A 10,581-nucleotide genomic window follows, 5' to 3' on the forward strand; every position below is an offset into this window, starting at 1 on the left:
CCACTCTGTCTATGATATTACTCTGTGATATAACTTGTGAAAAGAAAACCAATTAGGTTGGGCAGTTGTTACGGTTATCATGACCGGATTTACTGGGCAGTAGGTTTGTGACATTAAGGTGCGGAATTGTGTTTTTATCGTTTTTAGAAAGTTTAGCTGAAAGTTTAGAAAGCTAAATTAGAATTGTCAAAATCTAAATCTAAACTTAGAAAGTTTAGTCAGAAACGATAATTATCGCTTTCTAAATAGCGTTCTAAATTTAGAAATTAGCTGAAGTTTAGAAAGTCGGGCCTCGGTTGAAAACATTTTTCCAAGGATATATCTGATAAAAACGATAATTATCACTTTCTAAATAGCGTTCTACGTTTAGAAATTAGCTGAAGTTTAGAAAATTGGGCCTTGGGTGAAAAAATTTGTTCGAGGATATATCAGATAAAAACGATAATTATCACTTTCTAAATAGCATTCTAAGTTTAGAAATTAGCTGAAGTTTAGAAAGTTTGGCCTTGGGTTAAAAAAATTGTTCGATGATATATCAAATAAAAACGATAATTATCACTTTCTAAATAGCGTTCTCAGTTTAGAAATTAGCTGTGGTTTTTAAAGTCGGGCTTGGAGTGGAAAAAGTTTGTTCGAGGATATATCGGATAAAAACGATAATTATCACTTTCTAAATAGCGTTCTAAGTTTAGAAATTAACTGAAGTTTAGAAGTCGGACCTTGGGTGAAAAAATTTGTTCGAGGATATATCGGATAAAAACGATAATTATCACTTTCTAAATAGCATTCTAAGTTTAGAAATTAGCTGAAGTTTAGAAAGTCGGGCCTTGGGTGAAAAAATTTGTTCGAGGATATATCGGATAAAAACGATAATTATCACTTTCTAAATAGCGTTCTAAGTTTAGAAATTAGCTGTGGTTTTGAAAGTCGGGCTTGGAGTGGAAAAAGTTTTTCAAGGATATATCGGATAAAAATGATAATTATCACTTTCTAAATAGCATTCTTAGTTTAGAAATTAGCTAAAGTTTAGAAAGTCGGGCCTCGGGTGAAAAAAAATTGTTCGAGGATATATCGGATAAAAACGATAATTATCACTTTCTAAATAGCGTTCTAAGTTTAGAAATTAGCTGAAGTTTAGAAAATCGGGCCTTGGGTGAAAAAGTTTGTTCGAGGATATATCGGATAAAAACCATAATTATCACTTTCTAAATAGCATTCTAAGTTTAGAAATTAGCTAAAGTTTAGAAAGTCGGGCCTCGGGTGAAAAAATTTGTTCGAGGATATGTCGGATAGAACCAGGAAAATACTATATAAAGCTAATCTAAAGCTCAAATGTGATTTTTTTCCATAGACCCGCGAGAAAAGCACCTCGTATTGAATTGAATTGACCATTGCAACAGGCAAGTATTGAATGTCATGAAGTAGAGAAATGTGGCTGTGAGTGACCGATGACGAAAAATTGTGAATGTTTATTATTTGACCGTCAAAAACAAAGACTGTCAGACAGCCGGTACATTAAAATGTTTACATGTTCAGATGTGTGGCTTGAAGCCGAATGTAAATAACCATACTGCCACAATTCGCATGACCAAGGTGTGTTCAAACACAGACAATTTAGAAGTGGGTCAGATAGTTCCACGACAATCGTGTCCATCGTGGTGCAAATTAATGCTAATAGCCTTATCAATGCCTCATTAGGGACCGTTTCGATTTTACGGCCTGTGGGGGGGGGGCGGCGGCAAAATCTTGTCGCCGGTGTTCAAAAAAATATAGACCCCCCTGCATTTTTCGCGAAAAAATGATCACCCCCCTTTGTCAGACGAAAAAAAATCTATGACTCCCCCACCCCCCACCCCCCCCACCCCCCCGCTGAAAAATAACCAAAACCCATATGTCAAATTTACCGGCACGGTTTGGTTTGAACTCCGGTACGCTGCGCACTTTATTCGTGTAGCAGAGATGCCAGTGCACAAACTTCTCAGCCACATCCATGCAAACGTCTGTTACTTAGGACGACTGTAAGGCAATTTTGAACTTCATTCCATAGACAACTTATGTCCATGGACATTGTATAAAGTAAACTTTATTGGAGTGGTTCGCTAAAGGCAGCCCTCCGGTTAAGAGGGTCATGGGCCATTACCTAAAGTCAACTTTATTCTAGTGGGCAACCAAAGGTGGCCCGCTGGTAAAAAGAGGGTCGATCATGGCCATTGCACGAAGTAAACTTTACTGAACAGGGCCGCTGAAGGCGTCCGGCCGTTAAGATGGTCATGGGGTATTACAATAAAGAAAATTTATTGTAGTGGGCCGCCGCAGACGGCCCGCCGTTAAAGAGGGTCGATCATGGCCATTGCATGAAGTTAACCTAATTGGAGTGGGCCGCCAAAGGCGTCTGCCCGTTAAGAGGGTCATGGGTAATACATAAAGTGTATTTATTATAGTGGGCCACCTTCGGCGGCCCGCCGGTAAAGAGGGTCGATCATGGCCATGGCATAAAGTGAACTTTGTTGTAGGTATTATGTTTTTGAAAATGTGGTGACCCCCCCCCCCTTTCCTACCAGTGAAAAAGTGATGACCCCCCCTTCGCGGATTCCAAAATTATGATGACCCCCCTGGATTTTGCCACCCCCCGGTCGTAAAAACTGAACGGTCCCTTAGCATTAACTTGAAGTACAAATTGCGCGCGCGATCGTAATTGAACACACCTTGGTCATTAGAACTGTGGTAGTATTGTTCCATTTTTGGTCTATTGACCATGCATGGAAAAATGGAATATTCTTTACATCCATGATTGGACAAGTCACATTTTAGCTTTGGATTTTAAAACTTACTTCTTGGGGAAACTGATAGTATTTCCGGGTTCTACAAGAAAGCTTCTCGGTCCGTGGCTAATGACGGCCAAATAAATTTCTAATATTTCCTGAAATCGGCGAATTCGATTTTAGGTGTAATTTCAATTTTTGGGGTTAGTTTTCATTCAGATATTGTGTTTTTGTACTCATTATTAAGAATTTAGGACGATTTTCAAATTTGGTTCTGCAGTATCGGTCTCGAATTACAAACTTCGTTTTTGAAAATCAGAAACCAGAATCGAGAAAACAGAAACCAACAATCATAACTTTCTTTTGTATGCTAGGGAGTCCGTCGATAAAATTTCACATATGGGTATCTACAGTGTAGCGAAGATTAAAGCAAAACGTTACAAGTGTTACATGGTCTGTCTGCCGAGTTGTCATAGCAACAGGTTTCCCGACCGGAACTTCTCTTGCCCTTGTGATCTTCTCTTGTAACGTTTGGACTCGTAGTGAAGGGAAGGTTTGCAGTCGACAAAATCGTTGCTGACTATGGAGTTTTCTAAGTCGACGTTACAGGGCACTACCCGCCGAGATCAGCTGTTATTCCAAAATCTCGTAGATTGACTGGACTAATTGTCAGCCTGACATCCACATGTCATAACAGAAAGGAAAGAAGCTGGATCTGACGACGAGTGCCGATGTATAACTGGAACTTATTTATTGAATACGGAACCATGACTGAGCCTAACGGCGCAGTCAACGATACATGAGTCTGCCTGCGTGTCAGTCGGACCAAGCTAGTTTGTCCTCTGTTGAGTCTTGGGCACTCCACAGAGGAGTGACCGTGGTCCAAGTTCTCCATAGTTTCAGTCAAAGTTCCAGTCTCTGAGCGAATGTCCTGTCTCGGTCACTCCACAAGAGAGTGACCGTGGTTATTGGTCCTTGAGCTCCCCTTCGTTTCTGAGTGAATGTCCTGTCTCAGTCACTCCACAAGAGAACCACAATATCTCTCTAGTGGAGTGACCGAAACTAGGAACTGGGACTCAGACAGACTCATGTATCAGCGGGTGGGCGTCCAGTTATGGTTCCGTATTCAATAAATAAGTTCCAGTCATACATCAGCATAGCTGCAGTACAGTAGCTCGAGGTTTTGCCTGGGTATTTGGGTCGGACGGCAAAACCAGTCTCGAGCTACTGTACTGCAGCTAACATCAGCAGTGCACTCGTCGTTAAAACTAGCTCTGCATGGCAGGGCTGTGTGTTACCGGCGTTACACGGCCTCCCACCACACGTGTAACGCCGGTAGCACACAGCCCTGCCATGCAGAGCTACGTTAGATCCAGCTTCTTTCCTTCACGTTATGACACATAGGTGCCTGGGTTGCCGGTGTACATGCATGTACACCGGCAACCCAGGCACCTGTGCTGACATCCAACTTAACGGGGAATTTCAGCGTTAGTGCGCTATTCCCGAACTCCATTCCCGCCATAACTTTGAAATACTGAAAAAATACCAAAAATTGAAGCAACTGTCCCTAATATTGGGGTGACTTATTTCCTATCTCCTGTATTGAAAAGTACACAATATTACAGACAGCATGGGCGAGCATCTGGTCTTTTATGTATATGATAAACGTGGCATGAGTAGCTTGGGGGTTTTGATCATCCGGCATCTCTATCTCGTTCTATACAGGTGAAAGGTGTACACATAGTGTGCGAGTATATAGGGGTGGATATGGGAGGGGGCTGTCCCGGCTGCTTCTGTCGAATTTTTTAAATTGTTAGCCAAAATGGTGCTTTTTGTGCATTCTAAGACGGACACCGATACAATTTCAAGTTCCCCTCACCATCTCAGTATTTCTCGATACCGTCCCTGCATAACCTCTAACTTTTTTTCAAATCTCCCCCGGTCAATTCTCCCGCCCTGTAGATGTGTTTGTTAAAACACTCATCAGCCTTCAAATGAACTTGTTTTAGCGGCGAGAAATTGTTCATGATCGCATAGGCATTGTAGAGTAGTATCCGTGACTGACTGATGGCATTACGATGAGTATTTTGTTGAATCGTATAAAATCGTACGCCAAGTGCACTACGTAAGGGACTGGTAAGTTTCGTAGGCCCGGGGGGGGGGCGGTGGATCAATGGGTGTCACCCTGTTTTTGACTTATTGGTGATGGGGCATTGCAATGTTTTTAAAATGCTCAATATGGGGGGGGGGGGGGCAGTGTTATTTTGAATTTCGACACGGACTCATACTTACCTAAAACGCATCGTGCCAATCACGAATTTCATCATTCAGTTGCATTTTTCAGCGCACCCTTCGGGTGCGTAACTTATCAGACATACTTTTTAGCACGCCCTTTGTGCGCGCGACTTTCATATCACACACACACATACATATATATTATATATATATATATATATATATATATATATATATATATATATATATATATATATATATATATATATATCACATGAACAGTCTTCTTACTTTTCGCTTGATGTGGATGGATCAAAATTATAGTCGAGGATTGCAAAAATATTGTCGCAATCTCGGTTTTATTTCCCGGGATTACTTTTAATTAATGAGTAAACTGGCCCATCGCCCTGGAGATATGCAAATATTTACTCGGTAGTTTCATTCATAAATCAGATCAAGTCGAAATTTTGATACACCAAATGCCATCTTAACCAACCAATCAAACATACGAATTTGGTCCCGACGCCAAAGGAAATCTGCCGTGGGCTGGCAAAAGGGACTTCACCGCGCTAGCGCCCGGAAGCCATACCAATATAACCAGAGTTATTTAGAATAATATTTTCAAATATATTTATGAAGGGAAGGCAACAACAAAATCGAAACGGTAGTTCTTATTCTTGGAGGTGTCGTGGCTTTCAAAATATCACGACCTTCGCGAGCCCGAAACGGTCCGTGCCTAATGACGGCCAAGTAAAATTCTAATATTTCCTGAAATCAACGAATTCGGTTTTAGGCATAATTTCAATTTTTTGGTTTGTTCTAATTGAGATATTGCACGTTTTTGTTCTCACCATTCAGAATTCGACAAGATTTTCGAATTTAGTTTTGTCGTTATAATCTCGAATCTCAAATTCGTTTTTTAAATTCAGAAATCAAAATCGGGAAAACAGAAACGAACAACGTTAAATTTTACAAGGGTGCTAGGGAGTCTCGTGACAGATTGTCACATTTGGATAGCAACAGTGTAGCGAAGATCAGAGAAAAGCTATCCTAATTACTGTATTATACTAGGCCTATCTGTCGTGTTTTAATGGCAATAATCTTCATTATCACATGAACTGGCCAGAATCCGCCACCTGTGTGACATAGAACAGGACGGATAAGAAATCCAAATTACCCCCGTCTACGTCAACAACCGGAACTTTTTTCCTGCACTTCGCCGTGACGCTTGATCATCATGTTCATGCACAGACCAGTCTGTCGATCGATGCCGTGATCTACGTGAGCTAATGCGATAAATTCAGACATGGAAACAAGGAAGGCATGTCCAACGAAATTTCAAGTCTCTAAAGCTATTGTAGCTATTCCAAAGAATAGAATGGAGTTGCCGTCGCGGCTAGTGCTCCAACTCGGACGGACGGCTCAACGTCACCGTGACACGTTGAACCCGCGGCCGCGGCCGGCCCCGTTCTGGCTATAGACACGATGATCGTGTCGAAAGGCGTAGCTCTGCATGGCAGGCCTGTGTGTTACCGGCGTTATACGGCCTCCCACAGAGGGAGGCCGTATGTAACACACAGCTCTGCCATGCAAAGCTACTATAGGCGCTACCCGTTGAACCTGGTGTGGCAAAAAACCCGAAAGCTGCGCCTCAACGTAAGTTCGACTGAATAAATACAGGGCTCGAAATTAGCGGTAGTCCCGCGTCCACAGACTACCAACTTTTCCTTGGGGCTACAAAAACCCATGAAATGGTAGTCTACACGGGGTACCAAAGCATGAGACATAAAAGTACTTGGTAGGCGACATGGCAGGCTGGACACAGAAAGGCCAGGCTATGACTTTGTTATGCAAATTCAAAGGCGACAGTACAGTCGAATTTGTCGCGACAAAACCACGACAGGCTTCTGGAAATTGAATGGCCAATGAAAATTCATTTTTATTGTTATTTAATCACAAGGTATAATCACAAGTAAGGGGAGACCCATCTTCACAGACACTTATCTTTAACTTGGTTTTCCACCGTTAAAATGAATCTTTAACCCAACATGTAATATATATTTGGGTAGCTCGACAATCGTAGTTTACGAAAATTGTAAGAATATTTTAAAATCTGTGTGCGTGTGTTTGAGTTTTTTCACTTAAAAGTGTAAGTATTAGGGGGTGATGGCCATTGGTGAGCCGTTTTAATACTGTAATCGATAGCAGGGTATTATGGTGTTTAAAAAACCGTTTCTTAGATTTTTGAGACTCAGCTTTGTTTTTGCACAATTAGCCTTGAAAGTGAGAGGTGGTGGATTCTGAATAAATTAACGGCTTTTGTCCACGTTTGTCAAGATATTTTTTGAACATTATCGGAATTCTGGGACACACTTTTGTAGAAACAGTCACTAATTACCACCTGTATAAAGATAAGGCTAATCCGTCGACGAGGCACCACATTACACTCTCCAGAAGTTGCGATAGGGGCCTACACTACCAAAAACGGAACGGAGTAAATCGCAGAAATGTGTATGACACCCTTGGAGTCACACAAAGTCAGCTAAAAATCCAGTTCGCTCACATTTTCGGTGGAAATTCACTCCCTGGATAGAGTCACGCAAAATAAATCTTTCATTGTCTAGATATAAATAAAAGGATCCCTTTCAAAAAAATCTTCATTCATGCATGGGCTACCAGATATTGTCACAGGGCTACCAACTTCAGGAAATGGTAGCCCAACGAGCCCTGAAATAGTACCGTATGATCTTCGGAAAGCGACATAGAAGGTAAAAAACATCAAATCATTCGACGAACAAGAATAAATTTCCTTCATCACATATAATTTCCGTAAATTCTCGATCGGAATCGAACCTGCCCGAAGCGTAGCACTGTAGCGGAGACATCAGCAGTCAGGTATAGCTGTAGCCTGAAGTCTTTAGTGCACACCGTGTAGCACTATGGATGTATTATCGAAAGTTGACCCGGACAATAGAACAGTGTTTCCTTCAAGTGACAAAATTGGGGGTATCTACGGGCGAGATATGTGTCACTGCAAACATCAAAGTTCGTAAGACATAAACATTGACAACTGAGATCGGGACTGACAAGTTGACACCGGCGGAGACCGGTACCGTTGGTGATGGTCCTTTGTGGCCACATAAATCTGGGTCTAAGTAATCAGTTGGCGCCATCGAACTGAATTTTTCGGGCTCGCCAAGATCGTGATATTTTGAAAGCCACGACACCTCCAAGAAGAACTACCGTTTCGATCTTGTTGTTGCCTTCCCTTCATAAATATATTTGAAAATATTATTCTAAATAACTCTGGTTATTTTAGTACGGCTTCCGTGCGCTGGCGCGGTGACGCGGTGAAGCACCCTTTGAAGGGTGCTGCGGCGAAAAATGCAACTGAATGACAAAATTCGTGATTGGCACGATGCATTTTAGGTAAGTATAAGACCGTGTCAAAATTTCAAAAAAACTGACTCCCCCCCCCCCCCATATTGGGCATTTGAAAGACATGATGATCTCCCCATCACTAAAGTCAAAAACAGGGTGACACCTCCTTGGATCCACCGCCCCCCCCCCCGCACCGCCCGGCCTAAGAAACTTACCAGTCCCTTACGTAGTGCACTTGGCGTACGATTTTATACGATTCAATAAAATACTCATCGTAATGCCATCAGCCACTGACGAATCTACCCTACAATGTCCACGATCATGAACAATTTCTCGCCTAAAACTAGTTCATTTGAAGGCTGATGAAAATGTTTTGACAAACACATCTACAGGGCAGGAGAATTGACCGGGGGAAATTTGAAAAAAAGTTTAAGGTTATGCCGGCAAAGTATTGAAAAATACTGAGATGGTAAGGGGAGCTTGAAATTGTATCGGCATCCGTCTTAGAATGCACAAAAAGCACCATTTTGTCTGACAATTATAAATTCTACAGAAGCAACCGGGACAGCCCCCTCCCATATCCACTCCTACTCACACACTATATGTGTACCCCTTTCACCTATTACAGAACGAGAGATACCGGATAATCAAACCCCCCAACCTACTCATGTCACGTTTATCATATACATTTGTAATAAATAGACCAGAAGTTCGCCCATGCTGTCTGTAATATTGTGCACTTTTTAGTACAGGAGATAGGAAATAAGTCACCCAAATATTAGGGACCGTTGCTTCAATTTTTGGCATTTTTTCAGTATTTCAAAGTTATGTGACAATTCACAAACAAATCTACAGCAATGAAAAGTCGCGTGTAACCGAACTTGTTCACTTGGCTAAAACCAATTACTTTAGCAGCAAGATCAGTGAGAGTCGTACAAGCAAGCAGTTGTTCAGTGTTGCTAATCAGTTACTTGGCAAAAATAAACCCCTAATTCTCCCAACAATATTTTCTACATCTGAATTACCACAGCGATTTCTGGATTTCTTTAATGGTAAAATAAAATCCATCAGAGATAATCTTGAGGGCATCAATCCACCGACACTTAGCTACTCTGAACGCTGCTTCCATGGACGACCCCTGAATCAATTCAAACCAGTTTCCGAGGATGTAGTCAAACGTACCATACTTAATTCTGCAACAAAAACATGTGATCTTGATGTCATGCCCACTAGTTTGTTAGTAGAGTGTTTAGACACTTTACTTCCGCACATTACTAAGATTATCAATGACTCCATCACTTCTGCAACATTTCCATCAATTTTCAAGACAGCTCTGATAACACCTCTCCTCAAAAAGCCATCGTTAGACCCCAATGACCTAAAAAACTACCGCCCTGTTTCTAATCTTCCATTCTTGTCCAAGATAACAGAAAGAATAATTCTCATGCAATTAAATGACCACATCAGCTCCAATAATCTCCTCAGCCCCATTCAGTCTGCCTATAGACCTAAACATAGCACTGAAACTGCTCTCTTGAGAATATTTAATGATCTCTTGAATGCTCTTGATAATGGCAAAGTCAGCATTTTGACCCTTTTAGATCTTTCAGCTGCTTTCGATACTAGCTATAGACCACAGCATCCTCCTTCACAGACTTCAGCACACTTTTGGAATAACTGAATCTGCGCTGTCCTGGTTTGAGTCCTATCTCTCTGGTAGGACGCAAACTGTTACTATCAATGGTGTGAGATCAGACTCGTCCATTCTCTCGTTTGGAGTTCCTCAAGGTTCTGTACTTGGGCCCGTCTTGTTTGTCATGTACACAGAACCACTCTTCGAAATTGTCAGAAATCACGGAGTGCAGCACCATGCTTTTGCTGACGATAACCAACTTTATAAAGTCAGCACAATTGACAATATTCAAGTGACAATCAATACTGTGCAAAATTGTATCAGTGACGTCAAAACTTGGATGACCCACAATAAACTTCAGTTGAACGACAACAAAACTGAAGCAATGGTGGTCATATCTCAAAGATCATCTCCAAAATTAACCCCTACCTCTATGCGTGTCGGGAATTCTGATATTCAATTTGTTAGAAATGTGAAAAACCTTGGTGTCACACTTGACTGTCACTTGAATATGTCGCTTCATGTTCAAAATATTTGTAGAGTCGCCTACATCCACCTCCGACATATTAG

This window comes from Ptychodera flava, chromosome 4 (assembly GCF_041260155.1).
Source record: "Ptychodera flava strain L36383 chromosome 4, AS_Pfla_20210202, whole genome shotgun sequence".
Lineage (NCBI taxonomy): Eukaryota > Metazoa > Hemichordata > Enteropneusta > Ptychoderidae > Ptychodera > Ptychodera flava.